Raw genomic sequence first — 14,789 nt, 5'->3', positions numbered from 1 at the left:
TTGACAGAGGCAATGTAGCAGGCAGGAGACAGGAAAAAAATACTCCAATTTCAGCCCCTTCTCACCAAACACCTCTGGCTGCCGCCTGCCATGAATGGAGCCCACCTGAAAGCAGAGGGCGTGGGAGCCCCCCACCCCCACAAGGTCCCTAACGATTAGCCTCGGGGGCACCATGCAGAGTGATGAAAGGTAGAAGGTGGATCTGGGGCACCCCGTATCCAGAACAATATGCCACCAATTGTTACCCCCCCACACACACACACACAGTCTATGCACCAATACATATATGTATTTCTGGAAGAGCCCCCAAACGGTAACAGTGGTTACCTCCAGGGAAGGATGCTGGCAACTGGGTCAACAGAGGGAGACTTTCTTTTCATTAGACTCTCTTTGCTATTGTTTAACTGTCATTCCTGCACATATATTTCCTTTTTGAAAAGAAGTCAGGGGCGCCTGGGTGGCTCAGTCACTTAAGCGTCTGACTTCGGCTCAGGTCATGATCTCACGGTTCATGGGTTCACGCCCCACGCCAGATTCTGTGCTGACCGCTCGGAGCCTGGAGCCTGCTTCGGATTCTGCGTCTCCCTCTCTCTCTGCCCCTCTCCTGCTCACTCTCTCTCTCTCCCCAAAATAAATAAACATTAAAACTTTTACAAAGCAGCGAGCCTTTTTAAACAGCAACGTTTTTCCCTCTCTTCACACACTTGGGGTGGCGCGCCAGGGCAGAGGTCTCATCTGGTGTGGCAGCAAGGGGCTGCCACAGTGTGTGACTTCGTTTGCTGAGGAGAGATGGACACCTGGAATCATGCCATGCAGCGACCTAAGGGGAAGACGGCACAGAGCCCTGTGACAGAAGGTAGGCTCCGCACCCGGGGTGGGGGTGGGGGGGAGAACGTGGACTTGGGAGCTGGACTCTGCCCCAGATTGGCTCTGGGAACCCGGCAAGCCCTCCAAGCTTCCGTTCCCTGGCCCGTGGTGGAAGGAAACGGCCCCTAACGTGGTGGGGCAGGAGGGGCCGGGGTGGTGCCAAGGAGAAAGGATTTCCTTCAAGGCAGAGAGTTTGTGATGCTCGTCAAGGGACTGGGGTGGGGGTGGGGGGGTTGCTTCTGAACACTTTTCTTTCCAAGTCCTTTGCACCCATCTCCCAGCCCGGGAGTCTGGAAAAGGCTTCCCGGAGGGAGCAGAGGTCTTTGGGGGCTTGGTGCCGAGCTCCACCTGGTGGCCGCTCAGTCAGCGACCTGGAGGGGGCAAGGGAGTCCCAAAGGGAGTGCAAGGGCTGGGAAACGTTCCCAATACGCTTCGTTCACCCACAAGTTCAGGGACACCTTTGCCTCCTCCTTGCTCTCGCCCTGTCAACACTGTGCCTTCAGAGGAAGAGCCGCCCCTGTGAAGGCTAGCCCTGGTCCCACCGGGATCACGGCTGCAGGGCAGCTCCGAAAAGCCCTTCGGAGGCCTCTTCACACTGCTCCACTGAGGCCTTCCATAGGACAAAATGCCAAAACAGAACGCTGTAGCATCTCTGTTCTCCATTTAATGAGTGGGTGCTTTTAACCTTTGCTAATCACTAAATGACATTTTGTCCTAGACCCCTAAAATCTGGCAGACTTTTAAATTTCTTTTTCATGTTTATTTATTTTTGAGAGAGAGAGAGAACAGGGGAGGAGCAGAGAGAGAGGGAGACACAGAATCCGAAGCAGGCTCCAGGCTCTGAGCTGTCAGCACAGAGCCTGACGTGGGGCTCGAACTCGGACTGTGAGATCATGACCTGAGCTGAAGTCAGACGCTCAACCGACTGAGCCACCCAGGCGGCCTGTAATCCGGCAGACTTCTATGGTATGATGTAGAAATAGAGGCAGATTCAAAGTTGGAGGATACCTGCCTTCTCTCCAGCCTGCCATTTTTAATTATAAACTCATTGGCGATAATAACATTCAAAGTTAGGGTTGCAGCGCGGCCCAGTCAGTTGAGCCTCCATCCAACTGTTGATTTCAGCTCAGGTCATGATCTCATGGTGGTGAGCTCAAGCCCCACATCGGGCTCTGTGCTGGGCATGGAGCCTGCTTGAGAGTCTCTCCCTCTCTCTCTGCCCCTCCTCACCACTACTCTCCTCTCCCTCTCTCAAAAAAAAAAAATAATATTCAAAGTTAATGGCAGCCCCTCCCTGAGTGGGAGGAGGGGCCAAATGGCACTCAAGGCCCCTCCTGCTCACCCCCTTGCTCCTACAGCTGCCCCCTAGCTCCCCTTTAGGGAACACTTGCTAAGCAAGAACACACACAGCACTTGCACACATACAGGGCTCTGATTCATTCCCACTAGATGTTCAGGAAGCGCGTTCAGGAAACCAAGGGGAGAGACTGGCCTAAAGGACCTGGTCTCCACACCTGCCATTGAGGGACCAGGGATGGTTCTGGCAAAGTTGGAGCTGGAAAATGCCTCCTCCATTGGCCTCTTGGCGACCCAGGGGAAGAGACTGAGGCCTGAAAGGGGAAAAGACCTCAGCCCAGACCCAGGCCTGTCCCCACCTCCCTCTCCAATGTTCCTTCAAGGAGCTACGCTGACCCTGACTGGGGCTCAGAGACAGATCATCTTTAAAATCATGACAGAAAGGTGGAGAGAGGCCATGCCCACCTGAATACACCGGACCCCCACTCCCTGGGAAATATCGTGAGCTTCCCAATGTGTTCAGCATCATGGCCACAGGGGGTGAGTTCTAGAAGGCCTTAGCAGGTCCCCTGGTCCAACCCTCTTATTTCTCAAACAGGTAAACTGAGGTCAGAAAGGGAACACAGCCCAGTTAGGAGGCCTAGGAGGCTCCCCTACAGCATACGAGGTAACAAGAGCAGGCCAAGACCCCCATGACCAAGGCCCTGGCACCAGCCACAGTGCAGTATGTCCTAGCTGCTGTGGCGGACAGAGTCAGGCCTAAGACGCAGGCAGGGGCCGCAGGGCAGGGCGAGGGAAGGAAGATCAGAGGCTTTACCAGCTGCATGTGACCTCTGCCGCCCAAAGACTGGAAGCTATGACCACCTCTCTGTGACCAGGGTGTAGCCGAAGTGGTTCTTACAATAATTTTAATGGAAACTAAGAAAAAGAAACAGAAGGCATGCCTTTGTTTTTTAAAATGAACACAAAGCACTTGAAAAATAAAACACACCTGCTCTGACAGTAAAAAAAAAAAAACAAAAAACCAACCGCCATTTCTCTCTGACCCTCTATGTTGGAGGAACATTCACTTACCGCTCACGCTTTGAGTCTCCACGTAAGCATTTCCATCTCCCTGAAGCCTTCCTAGTTCTGTCAGGCAGACTCAAGGGACTCCCTAACTGGGGCTCACCAAGTGCTCCCTGCTCTCCTTCCAGGCGGTAAGCCCCTCCTAGGGCAGAACGTGGGACCAAGGCTTCTTTGGGACAATCCCAGGAATAAGCGCAGTACCCAAACCTAGTAGGTGCTCAGTAAATACGGGACAGCAACTAAATGACGCATCACCAACCTGGACTCATCATTAATTACAATTAAGTACAAAAGGCTCATGAATGCAACTTGGTAACTCTTGATATCCAGAAATCAGAAGCAAAGCCTTACAAGAATCCTTTGAGAAACAACGTATCTTCCACATACGAGGTCTATAGGGTTTCTAAATCAGTGGGTAATCCTCCAGAAAAGTTCTCAGATTCTAGAACTCTGGACCATGCATGATCCACAAAAGTTGGTCAGCTCTAACACCCAAGGAAGCAAAGACCCAGGGGAGGAGAACCAGGGCCAAGCTCCAGTGGGATCAGAATTTCATTTTATTTTTGGTTTGTTTATAATTTTCCTGTTTAAAAAACCACTAGCTTGAATATGCAATAATATACTTAATTTGAAAATTAAAAAATAACCAAAAGATACATTATCCCTCCCATTCCTGCCTCCATCCACTCACTCCAGCAACCACTGTGTTAACAGTGTCCTGAGGAGGCCTCAGAGTTTTCTTAGCTTAGGTAAGCAAAATATTTCTTCTTATACCCTCTCTTTGTATTTATTTCTATCCCATGGCATACTATACAAAGTTAAGTCTTCACCCTTGTTTTTCTCTCTTAATACACCTTGGACACTTTTCCCTGTGGGACCTAAAGAGGGTTTTTATTGTTTTCTTATAGCTACATAGTACGCTTTTATAGGAATGCAACATACTTTATTTACCACTCCTCTACTGATGGACACATGGCACCTTTTTACCAAAATTTTACACGTCAAACAACACTGCCGTGAATATCTTATGCAAAAACACTTGCTTGCTCAGGTTTGCCTCACTGCCAGAACCTCTCCAAGTTCCTCAAGCCCACCCAGATCCCTCACTTCTGGCACATCCATTTTATTTTGAGATCCCCCGGTACCCATAAGGAAAGACCAAAGTAGGGAGCTCCACCTCCCAATTCAGCCTTTTCCATTCTGGAAGCAGAGCTATGTCTCCGGGTTCTGCTGCATACTCTTACCCACCCCATCCAGGGCAGGCCGTACCCAGTAGATGACTAGCAAATATTTCACGGGTGATGATGAATCGACCTGATCTCGTGTCATACGATCATCATCACTCTCTTTCACCAACAGGTGGCGCTGCTTTCCGCCTTTAGACAGCTAAGCTCCACCCCCCTCCCCCCCCCCCCCCCCCCAACGCCGGAAAGCCCTGCTCCAGCAAGAATAGGGAAACTCTTGAGGATAGAAGCAAACGATGACTTTTCCATCGTATGATTATCCACACACCTCTCTCCATGATCTTCCAACAGCCTAAGGCCAGGACTACAATTTTCTCTGGTTTCTCCCTTCTCTGTCCTTTTCCATGTCACAGGTACATGCCGTTTGTACTGTTTCCTTGGACACTGGGAGATCAAATCGCCTAGTGGTTATGAACTTGGGCTCTTGAACCAGACTCAGGTTCAAAATTTGATTCCACCACTTGTCTCGCTGCGTGGCCTTTGGCAACTGGCTTGACCTGTCTGAGCATCCACTGCCTCCGTAGGACAGGAGCACAGCACTATGTTTGTGGGAGGATTAAATCAGGTGGAACACTAGCCTTGTGCCAGGCACATGATACCTGTTACAAAGATACGCACCCCCTGTCCAAATTCTGCACCTCGCTTAGGAAGGCTTTCTCAATATACACTGGTCTTCCATCAGTTCTTCACACACAAGCCTGTTCCTGCCCCAGAGTCCTCACTTCCTAGGGCCTCCGCCTGGAATGCTCTCCCCCTAGAACCTCCCATGGCTGACTCCTTCTCATCCTTTAAGTATCAACTTCCATGTCATCTCCTCAGAGATCATCCTTGTCACCTCAGCTAGAGTATCTCCTGCTTTGCCCCTTAGTGGCACCCTGTTTGTTTGCCACTTGTTACCACCTGCTATCTTAGGGGTTTATTCATCTTTGGGACTGTAGTCTCTTCCTGTTGGGATGTAAATTCTAGGCAGCTCCAGTTTTCTTGGGTTTTCCAGCACTGCACACAGCGACCCTTCCACCTGGGAGGTACCCCGTAGATGACTGGTGGGTGATTGGCTGAGTGGATGAGAGCACGCAGGCAGAGTTGTGTCTGAACTCTGTCCACTGGCGTGGGGTTCTATCGTGTAATGGTTAGCATTCTGGACTCTGAACTCTGTCCACTGGCTGCTTTGCACACCCGTGTTCTGATTCCCTCTTTGAGGGCAGGAATGGCTCCCACATGCAGCCCTCAGCTAGAGCACCTACCAGTGCTCAGTGGGCAGAGCCAGGATTTGGGGGACGAAAGGGAGCAACTGAGAGGTCTGCTGAGGGCTTGCCAGAGGGTGGCATCGCTGACATTTCCACCCAAAACATACCATCACACGTGGGTTCCCGGAAATGACAGAGATACGCCTCTGGCCCCTGCCACTCCACATGGCTTTCCTAAGAACCAGTCCCAGCTTGCTTCCTGCTGATGGTCACCTACGCAGGTGAGCCTTGCCCCCAGCAACTGCTCAGTCCCGACTCTACTCTGAGGGGTTCCTTCCTCTTCCCTGCCCCTTGTGAGCATTCCAGGGAGGTCCATTCTCCACTGCGGACTGGAAAGCCTGCCCCGTGCATTCCCACACTGCTTAGAGAGGCATGCCCACACACCTCTTTCATAAAGAGAAGAGACATCTCCTTCAGCAGTGTCTCCTCTGGGCACAAACAGTGTGATTCAGGATGTCCCGTGGATTCCAGGAAGACACAAGATCATCCCACGGGAGTCAGACCCAAGTAAGAAATGTGCCCCATCCAGCCAAGTCAGAAAACGTCCCCGTGCCTAGAGAGACACTCATCTTGGATTGGACACACTCCACCCAGAAGCACCCAGTTTCCCACTGTGTCAAACTAAATCCCTCGCCCATGACTCAGTCTCTCTTTAGCCCAGATTTTCCCGGAGCTGGGAAGGTGGAGACACACATAATAGAGAGACGCACAGATTTCACCATTTAAAATACATCCAAATGCACGTCCACATTCCACCGCAAAACGTCCTGGGCACCTCTTACGTACCAACACTGTTCTAGCTACTGGGGAGACGGAGGTTAATAAGCCAGACAGGCAACTGCCACACACAGAACGTTCAGTTTAGTCAGAGACACGGACGAGGAGCAGCAGCAAGCAGTGTGTAGACCACCCACCGATCCGTGTGCTAGTGGGGGCAGCACTGTGACGAAGGGTTGCTCAGGATCGTCAGGAGGTCCTCCTCTGAGAAGGAGCCACATGGGGAGAGCGCTTCAAGCAGAATGACAAAGACAAGGCCCCGAAGAGCATTGAAAGCACTAAACAGAGACCAGTGATGCTGGAACCCAGAGGGCCAAGGGGAGAGGAACCGGCTGTGAAGTTGAGGTACCCCACAACACACCCCCAAGCCGGCAGGAGGGGGACAGATAGCACAGAGCCTTGTTAACTAGAGTTCAAATTAAAAGATGGGGGCACGTTATACTGAGTGCCGTGGGAAAACTGTGAAGGGTTTCAGGCAGGGAAGTTGAATGATCTTCTACCCAAGAGAAGTTGACTTAACATCCTGGCGATGAATGAAAGAGCGAGTGAATGAATTGCATGAACAACCACAGAACCAAAGAACGTGAGTAACTTAAGAGTTTCTGGGTGCTAAGATCATGCTGAGTTCTTCAGGGACACGGGGACAAGTAGACTGGGACAGCCCACACACTCTAGAAGCACGAACTCCACACTAAAGAGAGCACACAGAATGCCTCCTTCGCCACTCAGGGAGGCTGCTGGCTTCAGCTTCAGCACAGGTCAGCTCTCCGGCCCCTCATAAGCTCTGCTCACCGAGCAGTTAGGGAGACCAGAGAGGAGATGAAACCATTTGATGTCATATGGCCAGGTGACTCCCCAAGACCTCAGGTGTCAGCAGTACTGGAGCCTAGATGTCTCCCCCTGGACTGCAAGCCCCTGGGGACACCTTACACCCCCCCCCCTCCATCTCCCACACCACCATTCTTCTGTGAGATTCAGAGAGTGAGAGAAGATTTTTCTCAAGGCTGTAGAGGGCACAGAACCCAGACTGCTCGATTCTCACCAAGAAAACGAGAACAGAAGCTGACTTCAAAACAACAACGTCTCCTGTAGTCCAGCGTCACGGCCCTTCTCCACAAGAGTGACCAACCAACAGACAAGAACAGACCTCTCTCCACAGAGTCTCACCCACACCTGCAACAGCTGCCTTTCCCCACAAAGTAGGGCTGTGGTTTCCATCCCGTGTCCACCAGCCCCTGGGTGGAGCTGGCCACAGAGTGGATGTTCACATAAAGTGAGAAAAGGGAGATGACCAGTGGTCAGTGTCCCGCATGCTGAAGCCAAGCAGCCCTGGGCTCCCATTCTGGCTCTACAGCCTGCCAGCCCCATGACCTTCGTCATGTATCTTAACCTCCCTGAGCCTCAGTCGCCTCACATTTGAGAGGCAGATTAAAATGCACGACGCACGGGCTTGCAAGTTTAATAAAATCACACAAACTGAGGGTGAAGCTTAACATCCCTCTAGGAAAAAAAAAAACTGTTCAGAAGGGTATTTATATGAATATGAATGTTGATGAGGAGGAGGATGGTGGAGTCAAGCAGTAAAGAGGACTGTCATGGAACATCTCGACTCTGGGCACTCCCAGGGCGCATGCTCACCAGGGGTATCTGGACCGTATTTGTTAAAGCAGGAAAGAGGACAGGGATGCTTTAGAAATATCTCCATGTTTCTAACCAAAGTTTTCTGCAAAGCCCTCAAATAAGCAGAAAGTCTAGCCCTACCGGCTTCCCAGCACCCTACCCCTACCCCACCCCAGACTCCAGCACGGCCGCCTCCCAGCCCCCACCCCGGGATATACCTCTCGATGGTAACAGGTGTTGCGGTGAGCAGCTTCTGGCCAGGGCTTTGAGAGCTGGTGTTGTCACCGCGATCGCTCCCCCCCTCCCCTCTCCTTCAGTGTCCAGAGGGGAGGCTGGGAGCATCTGAGGGTGCAGAAAGAGTATCATGTGGCCAGGGCTTTGGCAGAGCTTGGCTACGACTTACCTGTGGCCATGGGTGTGATTGGCAGTGGAGGCGTGACCAAGGTTTCAATCTGCTCTTGCCTCACCCCCACAGGCCAGCAGGGGTAATTAGGGACCTCTCGTCGGATTATGGGCCTCCATTTCCCAGCCCATCCCATTCTAACTCCTAAACTTAAACCACCACAGAATGAATGAACAGATACCCCCCGGCGAGCCCTCTGCTATGAGTAGTATATTCCTGTGCCCAGACTCTGCGGGCACTCACAGGACCTCAGTGGCAGGTGCACTGAGAAGTTGCCTCCTTTCCTGTAAGGAGCCATCATTACTTTCTCCCTCAGCGTGTGCTAGATGCAATAGAGAAGCACCAGAGGCCCTAATAATAGCAATGATAATGAAGGGGGAAGAAGGGTCTCTGAGGCGGAGTCTGCCCTAGAAAGGAAACAGGAGAAGCAAAGGTGACAGAGTCACATCTGCCCACAGGTGAGGCCACTCTTTTCTGCCACACCCTCTCTGTGCCCTCAGACACAGTGCCTGGCCTGGCATGCCTGGCCCCCGAAGGATATCTTTGGACAGAGGGGATTTGTGTGTGGGCACTGGGTGTTCACATATGCCTGTGTGTCGTTCACATGCGCGTGTACACGTGTGCACATACACACACACAGTGTGAGCTGATTTGCACACTTTTCCTGCTCATCTTTCTCACTCTGGTTTGTGTCTTCCCCCACCTGTTCCACGCTCAGGATGCCTCTCGCCTGGTCCCTACTTTTCTTTTACTATTTCTGCTTCAGAAATACTAAAGTGTCCATCCTGGCTGCAATTAACATCAGCTAAGGCACTCGGCACAGCACCCTACTCAGAATAACCAGATCCTCTGCATCTTTTTTCCAACACACACTGCTGATCTGTCAGACAATAGGGCACTGCACCCACTCATGAGCCCCCTGGGTCAGGCAGCACTGGGGCTCTTGGGGACTGAGTCCTCATGGCTGTCAGAAGGCAGTCCTTCTGAGAAGTCGGAGTGGGCTGTGTCCTCCCTCCCACCGCCCCCACCCCCACTTCAGATGCAAAGTGCACATATGGCTCATCTCCATCTTTGGGGGAGGTTCCGTCTAAAGTCCTCCCAAAGATTCAGATTGTATGACAAATCACGTTCTAGACTATCGATGGCGAGAAAGGGCTGGGGCATTTGCATCATTACCCCCAGACAACAGCTTCATTAGGCTGAAAGAGAGGTTTGCAGCCGCGTGAGCTCCGCCACTGACCTGGGCCTCTCACTTCCCCCATTGTCTGTGGGCTCCAAGGCTCTCGCTCCAAACCATATGGTCCATTTGGGCATCTCACACTGCCTTCCAGGAAAAGCGGGCTTGTTGGGAAGAGCTTGGGACAAGCCAGAGGCCTGCCTGCAAGATCCCAGGTGCAATCCTGCCCAAAGCGGGGTCGCTCTGGGCCCAGAGAGAGAAACTGCCAGAGATCAGAGGGGGCTGAAAAAGCAGTGTGTGGGCCTGAGAGAGGAGAAAAGCGCCTCAGCAAGAAGGCAAAGGAGAGAACCTTGACATTTGTCCCTCACAGAACAGGCAGCCTGTTATCCCAGACCTATGACAGCACATGTGGCAGCATCTTGGTGTGGAGAGCACTGGAGTATTACTGCTCATGTTAGGTCTACCCTTTCTTCCCTATAGCTCCTAGTCGGCCCAAGTATCTGGAGACCCCTCAAGGGTCCCAGACTTCAGGCCTTTTCTGCACAAATATGATAAGCAGACCCACTGTCTGGCAGGCTGGAGTCTGAGGCAGCCATTCCCCTTCCCCAGTCCCCAAGAACCTGAAAACCTGAACACCAGCCACCCATTTCAAGAGGGCACCCTGAGGTCTGGCTTAAAGGAGGATGGGAGACAAGGCTGGGTGGATGAACTGTCCCATCCCTATCTCCTCAAAATCCCATCGCCTCGAAAATCCACTTTGCTCCAAGCTTTTGCAAGATGCCAAACAGATGGAATGAACCTCGGAAGCCAGCACAGCAACAGGAGCCTGGTTCCCAGGGGCGGGGGAAGCGCAGCACCCCTGTCCAGAGATGGTGGGAGATGTTGCCTTGGGCAAATCAGTGTGCCCTCCTTGTCATCAAGAAATGGGCTGCCGAAAGGGGCCTCACCTGATGTAAGAATAGGGAAAGAAAGCATAAATGACTGTAGCACTGCACTCCAGTCTGCCAACAGGGCGGATTAGGGCCAGGATTAACATTTTAAACTCAAGCGGACTTTCTGACTCAAAGATCTTCGATCGCTAATCGTATTACTATCCCTGGGATCATTGCTTTACTGGCTGCAGAAAAGATTCTAAAATCAAATTGCTTAAAGTTGTCTCCTGGTTTCTCTTGGCTCCTTTTGGTTGGGGTGGGGAGTGGTAGCTTGTTAAGGAGACGACTTCTAAAGTCGAATCTCACTTAAGACTTCCCTGCGCCAGGCGGCGATAAGAAGACGGGCGACACGGTTCCTTTATTCCCGCCCACGCCTGCTCCTAATTCCTGGTAATTTATCCCATATTAAAACTTCTTTAAGTAAGAATGGACAAGCATCAGCACCTGCTATGCAAATGCGGCCAAATCCAGCCCCGGCCGCGGGGCGTGAGCGCCCGCCCGACCGCGAGCGGCCATTCAGCGCTCCCAAGGCGCCCGGCGCGCCCTTCATATGGAAACGGGGCCGAGCGCTTGACAGATTGCGACGTGCGCTCGCCGGGGCCGCGGGGGCGGGGGCCGGCGGGGCGGGGACCGCGGGGCTGAGCGCGCGCCGGCTTCGGAAACGCCCCCTGGGGGGTGGGGGCATCGGGCCGGCTCCCGCGGGCGTTCTTCCCGCGAACTCCTTCTCTGGCAAGCTCCCCACGTGCGCGGCCACCCGCGCATGCCCGAGCACCCCCGACGACACCCTAGCCAGCCGAGTCTCAGGCCCCGCCCCGCCGTCCCGTAGGCTGGCCCGGGGCTGCCCCCGAGGCCGGCGGGCTCCGGGAGCGGGCGGGGGAGCCAGCGCGGAGCGGCGGGCCCCGCCGGATAACAAGGATTAGTTGGGGGGGCACCTTTGAAGCCCGGTCCCTCCTCACGTGGCTGGAGGCCGCAGCGCAGTCGCCTCTCGTGCGGCCCTAATCCCCGCACGCGGCCCGCCCCGCCGCGCCCTGGCCCGGGCGCTCTCCCCGGCCGCGCCGCCCGGGAGCCTGTATTGGGGGCTCGTGAAAGGAGTGGCGGCGGCGAGGGAGGGGGCGCGCGGGCGCGGCCGGCGTCCCGAAGACGTGCAAAGTGATAAATACATTGTTTCTCGGCCGCCCGCTCGCTCAGGACTGGGGAAGGGGGGGGTGGCATAGAAAATGAGGCACTTTCTTCCCCCTTTAACTCGAGGGGAGTACCAATAATTCATGTATGTTATAATTCTTCATTGCCCCTAGGTAGTCTGGGAAAACTGGAAGAAAAGAAAATGCCAGAAAGTTACGGTAAAACTTAAGATGCGGCCGAAGTCGCTTTCTTTGCCCCTGCTGTGAGTGTTTGAATAAGAAGAATGCTCCCGGACTGTAACAAGCAAAAAGAATGAAGAAGACAAAAGATTTCCAGAAAAAGGTTTAGCTAGAAGACAAGGCAAGTGAAACTGAAAGGAGAAAAAAAGCATTTACAATGGAACAATAAGTGTACTAATCGCTTTGATATATTATACAAGCCCAAAGACCCAAAACATTGTGTAATTATTTATAAATGACTTCTCCACTCCTGTGTATAATGCAGAGGAAAGAATAAAACTGCAGGCTACTCTCTAAACTATTTCTAAATAGACCTGGTTCAAAAGAAGGGAGAAGTGTTTGAAATAAAATAATTAATGGTGGATTTTATGGTTGTCTCATTAAAACATTTTAATTACTACAAACAAAATGCATTTGTGTTCCAACCCAACATGAATTTATGTGACGGAGCGTTAAGGTAGAGAAAAAGCAAAAGGAAAACACTTCAGCTATATCTCCATTCTCTGTGTTTATTTCAGAATTGTCTCCATAAAACGAGAGTTTCAAATCCATTAGGATAAATTTCACCGTGACCTCTTTTGTACACACAGAAGAAAACACCCTCATACGGTTTTCCCACATTTGACCCACAAACATTTTGGGTGGGTGGGGGGTTGTGTTTTTAATCCCCAGGGAAGATGTTCTTAAGAATGCAAAACCATGAAACAGACAAAAATGAACTCTGGCTTTAGCAATATCCCGTGGCAGGTGCGGCCTGGATGTGGGAAGCTGAATCTGGTGACAGCAACAGCAGGGCCTACTGTTCTTAAATCTGAGTCCAAAAGTTTTCACTTCAAGAAATTTAGGAAGGCAAAACTCAGAGGCTTTGAAGGAGGTTCTGGATTGATTCTAGCCTCAAACAGCTGATGTGAAAATGATTCCAAGCCTCACTCCTGAGGGGGGTGGGGAAGGGGGGGTGGGTACCTTCTGCCCTCTCCCTCTTCATTTCAGGGTCTGCACCCCATGGGCCCTCCCGCCACAAGCATGCACACCCCCCTTCACCTCCCCCACAGTACTTAAGGCACAAAAAGGACATTGTTTCACCCAAGACTGGCCCAAACCACAAACGCACCTCAAACCTTGGGCGAGCCCAAGCACATAGTGTTCCTGCTACGAGGCTTGAGAACTCCAGTCAAATTTGAAACTTTCTTTTGGAAAGAATTTATCCAGCTGCAGAACTGCCCCATGTGTTTTTGGAAGGCACTTCTTGCACAGCACTAGAATAAAGTTGATTTGCACCAGGACTTCCCCTGGAGGCCAACATTCATCCCACAAGTAGGCAGACTGTACATAACCAAACACATCAGTATACAATGCCCCAGAATATTCAAGCAGACATCTCTGAGGTGGGAAATGCATACAGCCGGCACTGTATTTAGCAGAGCAGGGGCCGAGGGGGCCTCCACGGATTTCTGGAAACCATGGATAATTTGCCATTTTCCTTGCTCTGTCACTGAAAGACCCCTCTGTTTCCCCCCTCCTGCCTCGTTTCCCCCCTCCCTTTTACCCCCCCTTCCACAACTGTCATGGGTCATCAGTAAAGAAAATAGGGAATTGTTTCTCCGTTCCATTCCCCACCCCTACCCTGCTTCTCTTAGATGGAAACGCATATCTGCGGGTGTATTTAACAGACTGAAAGGAACACTGTGTGCCTCTGGGTCCAACATCATCCTTCATCGCTTCCTCTGGAGTAACTGCACCTTTTTCTTCTTTTTTTTCTAAAAAAGATGACAGTGTTTTCTTTCTAAAATGCAACCCACCAAACCAATGCCATCCCTCCCCACAGGTAGCTCCAGAAAGAAAACTATGATGGTAGTTTAACGTTCTTGTTTGGAAAGGGTGGCCCTCATACTTTACTTTGTGCAAAAATTTGCCTTGTAAACTCAGTACACTGCCCAGCCCTGTGCCCAAGACCCAGGTGGATGAGTGGCTGAGTAACACGCCAACAACCTTCACCTATGTTATCCTAAATGGCATCTGAGAGTTCATGTATACTGGAAAGGAAGGAAGGGAGGGAGGGAGGAATGAAAAAAGGACAGACAATGCCCATAACAAAACTCAAATCTACACGTAGATGCCACAGCACTCTTGAAATTGATATTCTAACAACTGGTGTGGGTAGGGAATGATAAATTTCAGCTAAAACAGTTTGGGAGAAAAGTATGAAATGTGATGGTGTCCTCCCCATGCCCCAACACATTCAGATGCTCATGCCAGCACTTGGAATTACAAGACACTAACCTTTCAGCCTCATTCCCGAAGCAGCATCTCTAAAAGGTAGGTAGTTTGTTCAACCTCAGGCTTACATGTTTCTGATAATTGAAAGGGAGGACGGCAAGGAGGCCATCTGGCTCAGCCTCGTGTCCACAAAAGGGCTCAAAGGCTGTGGGCACTAACTCCAAATGAAGTCACACACACGGCCACTGAGTCACTGACAAGGCTAGAGGAAGAGGATGTGCAACAACAAACTTAAATCTGCTTCCATCCTTGCATTTCCATATCTACATGTGTGATGATTTGATGTTCATTTAAAAATTCTGAAATTTTCTGGGGTGCCTGGCTGGCTCAGTCAGTAGAGCATGCCACTCTTGATCTCGGGGTTGTGAATTTGAGCCCCACACTGGGTGTAGAGTTTACTTAAAAAGAAATAAAATTGGTTAAAAATTCTGAAATCGTCTTGTGAACAACACAGTCAGCTTTGTATATGTACATGCTGACCATATTAATTTATTACAGGTAAACATTTATAATATGCCAC

The 14,789-nt window shown here is 51.4% G+C and overlaps 1 long non-coding RNA gene across 1 annotated transcript; it reads left to right on the top strand.

Moving 5' to 3' along the window:
- The first annotated feature begins 705 nt into the window (after positions 1–705).
- LOC113604562 (uncharacterized) lies at positions 706–12,380 on the top strand. Its single transcript, XR_003426542.2, has 3 exons — positions 706–856; positions 10,958–11,021; positions 11,927–12,380. It is a non-coding gene; the product is annotated as an uncharacterized LOC113604562 (long non-coding RNA).
- Positions 12,381–14,789: the final 2,409 nt, after the last annotated feature.

Source organism: Acinonyx jubatus, chromosome A1, assembly GCF_027475565.1.
Source record: "Acinonyx jubatus isolate Ajub_Pintada_27869175 chromosome A1, VMU_Ajub_asm_v1.0, whole genome shotgun sequence".
Classification (NCBI taxonomy): domain Eukaryota; kingdom Metazoa; phylum Chordata; class Mammalia; order Carnivora; family Felidae; genus Acinonyx; species Acinonyx jubatus.
Note: the sequence above shows the minus strand (reverse complement) of the source record. Positions and strands in the feature narration are given on the sequence as shown.